Consider the following 3,848-nt stretch of genomic DNA (forward strand, 5'->3'; position numbering starts at 1 on the left):
ACTTAATATGAACTTAAGACATTTAATTATTTAGTTATTCAGTTATGAACCTGGTGAATGCTTTCAAAATCATCATGAACAAAAAGTGTCTTTCTAGCTAGGGTGTCCCTTTACATCACATCACTCCAATTTCAACCCAATTTTCATATATCTCCTATCAAGGAATCAAGACTAAACTCCAGAATTTGGACACATTTGGGGGACAATGGAGAAATCTAGTGCAGTAGAAATGCCCTGGTATCTATGATGCTGACCCTAGTGAGGACATCTAGCAAAGGAGGATACAGAGACTACACCAGCATGGTTATGGAAGCATAACCAGGCAAGCCTTCCAGTGGTGGGACTGGCACAGCAAAACCAGCCACAAATCTTGCGATCTACAGTCTGTCCTACCTGCAAGATGTGCTGGGGCAATGGTTCCTCAGAACTTCTTGGATTGACCAACCAATGACTTGTCTACTTTGTGGCCCACACTGTGAGGGAGCCCATGCCCATCATTGCCAGGATAGCCTGGAACCAGAAGTGAAATGCCTTAGAGTCCTAGGGTAGAAAAAAATAACAATAGGATTGTATGCATAGATTGGTGCCAAGTCCAATCAGCATAAGAAAGACTTTAGGCAGTAGCTTATAGGAACAGATGCAGAGACAACCAAACAGTAGGTAGACAGTGTGCAAATTAGAGATCTATAACAAGTTCCTTCCCTTGGGGCTCAGGAACACCACAGAAAAGAGAGGATTGCAGGAGCCAGAGAGGTTGAGGATTGCAAGAGACCATTGCCCACAGAAGCAACTAATTGGTCTCATAGGAACTCACAGAGAAGAAAGTTGGCAATCATAGAGAGCATGTGTCTGCCCTAGGTCCTCTGCCTTTATGTTATGATTGTTAGCTTGTTGTTTTTATGGGACACCTAACAGTGGGAGTGGGGTTGTCTGTGACTCTTTAGCTTACACTTTGGAACCTCTTCCTGCTCCTGGGTTACCTAATAGATCATTGATATGAAGCTTTGTACATAGTCTTATGTAGCTTCTTATGCTGTATTCAGTTGATATTTTGAGGAGGTCTCCATTTTTATGAAGCAGAATGGAGGAGGATTGTATCTGAAGCAGAGGGGAGATTTGGGGACATTAAGACAAATAGAGGGAAGTAAAACTGTACTTAGGAACAAGAGAATACATGTATACATACTAAATCCAAAAGCAACTTTTCATATTTTTCCTGTATTTGAATGGCATTGCCTTACCTTATGATGCAAGATATTTGACTGTGACTCTTAGGATTGCATGTACTGGTTGGAATATGCTTGGTGAAGTGACTGACACTACTAGTATATATTGCCTTCTTGGAATTGGTTTGGCCTTCTTGGATGACATGTGTTACTGTAGGAGTAGGCTTTGAGAGACCTTCCTCCTAGATGGAAGCCAGTCTTCTGTTTGCCTTTGGGACAAAAATCTAGAACTCTCAACTTCTCTAGTCCCATGCCTGCCTGGATGCTGCCATGTTTCTCATGATGATAGTAGATTGAACCTCAGAACTTGTAAGCCAGCTTCAATGAAATGTTTTTTGTAAGAATTGCCTTGGTCATGGTGTCTCTTCACAGTAATGAAAACCCTATCTAAGACATTGTGTTTTCTGATCAAAAAACCTTTTTCTAGTCGTGGTGTGGCTCAGACTTAGGACAGAACTTTCATCCAAGATTTTTCTTTTCTTTTCTTTTCTTCCTTTTTTTTTTTTTTTTGTAAAAAGGATTAAATAAAGTCAACCATATGTCAAGAGGCAGAACAAGCAATTAGTTGGCAGGGAGTGAACAATGAAAATAAACATAGAGAATAAGAAGTCAGGAGAATGAGTAAAGATACACACATGAAATACAAAGGACATTCATTTTGAAGAGCTTTTGAGAAAGTTTGGAGAAGAAGAATTTCTTTTACGGACATCAGCTAAGGAGGAAGATCAGCTGGGAGTTTTATCTCCCTTTCTGAGCTAGCACAATTTCACCCTAAAATATGTGTCCTGTCTTAGTTAAGGTTTTATTGCTGTGAACAGACACTATGACCAAGGCAACACTTATAAGGACAACATTTAATTGGGGTTGGCTTACAGGTTCAGAGGTTCAGTCCAGTATCATTAAGGTAGGAACATTGTAGCATCCTGGCAGGCCTAGGGCAGTAGGAGCTAATAGTTCTCCATCTTCATCTGAAGGCTGCTAACAAAATACTGACTTCCAGGCAGCGAGACTAAGGATCTTAAAACCCACTCCCACAGTGACACACCTACCCCAACAAGGCCACACCTATTCCAACAGAGATACACCTCCTACAAATGCCACTCCCTGGGCCAAGAATATACAAACCATCACAGATCTGGAATACTTATTGATAAAAAAGAATGATTGATCTTTTGATTAAAAACAACATTTAGTTCTCCAACATGTGGCATGATCATAAACCATATGGATGACAAAGAATCACTAGCTGCAGACAAACCAAGAAATTTTCAGATTTGGTAAGATACCTGGGAAGTCCTCAAAGAGAGAGTGAAGGGTAGGAAATACCATAATTTGAAGCACTAAGAACCTGTATAGTGCTACTCTAGATGGCTTGAAAACAGAAGCAGAAAATGAAAAGATAAATGACTTAGTTGAAATTAATACTGATTATGATTATTATCATTCTGGTATATCATATTGTATCCTTAATACCTGCAGTGGTTTTCTGTACCCTCTCAAAGGAAAAAAAACTTTAGAGATACAAAAATAATTATGAAAAGTTAGTTGAATACAATGTAAGTCTTAGTCGCCCATCACTGGGAAGAGAGGCCCCTTGGTCTTGCAAACTTTATATGCCTCAGTATGGGAAACGCCAGGGCCAAGAAGTGGGAGTAGGTGGGTAGGGAAGTGGGGGGAGGAGGTCTGAGGGACTTTTGGGTTAGTATTGAAATTTAAATGAAGAAAATACCTAGTTAAAAAAATGTGCTTTTCGGCTTTCAGCTCAGAGGAGGCAATGGTGCAACTTTTCTTTGGTCGTCCAGAATACGGGTTCATCCGACACCAGCTGCCTCCACCATGCCGCCCAAGTTCGACCCCAACGAGGTCAAAGTCGTGTACCTGAGGTGCACGGGAGGCGAGGTTGGTGCCACATCTGCCTTGGCCCTGAAGATCTGTCCTCTGGGTCTGTCTCTGAAGAAAGTTGGCGATGACGTTGCCAAGGCTACTGGTGACTGGAAAGGTCTCAGAATTACAGGGAAACTGACCATCCAGAACAGACAGGCCCAGATCGAGGTGGTGCCCTCTCTGCCCCCGCCCTGATCATCAAAGCCCTCAAGGCGCCACCAAGAGACAGGAAGAAGCAGAAGAACATTAAACACAGTGGGTTTCAATGAGATTGTCAACATTGCCCGGCAGATGAGACACCAGTCTTTTGGCTAGAGAACTTTCTGGAACTATCAAGGAGATCCTGGGTACCGCACAGTCTGTGGGCTGCAATGTGGATGGCCGCCACCCTCATGACATCATAGATGACATCAACAGTGGTGCAGTGGAGTGCCCATCTAGTTAAGAAGCAACAAGAAAATATTTCAATAAAAGACTATCTGATAAAAAAAATGCTAATCAAATTTCAAAGCCTTTAAGTAAAAATGAGAATGTAAAATAAACTCGTGAAAAACTTTAAAAAAATGTAAGCCTTAGGAAGCCTTATAAATTAAAATAAGAAAAATACTAGGACACAGAGTAACCAGGCAATATTTCAACATTGCATAGTGAAACTGAAGGTGGGTGGCCAAACATTGATAGAGAACCAATCTTATCTTATTCAGTTACTGTAATTTACCAACCAACAGATGATAGGCA

General features: G+C 41.2%; 1 pseudogene; it reads left to right on the forward strand.

The window, feature by feature from the left end:
* Nucleotides 1-3,029: 3,029 nt before the first annotated feature.
* Nucleotides 3,030-3,557, forward strand: LOC110296963 (large ribosomal subunit protein uL11 pseudogene; annotated as a pseudogene).
* Nucleotides 3,558-3,848: the final 291 nt, after the last annotated feature.

This window comes from Mus caroli, unplaced genomic scaffold, assembly GCF_978045245.1.
Source record: "Mus caroli unplaced genomic scaffold, Mus_caroli_1 scaffold_7, whole genome shotgun sequence".
Lineage (NCBI taxonomy): Eukaryota > Metazoa > Chordata > Mammalia > Rodentia > Muridae > Mus > Mus caroli.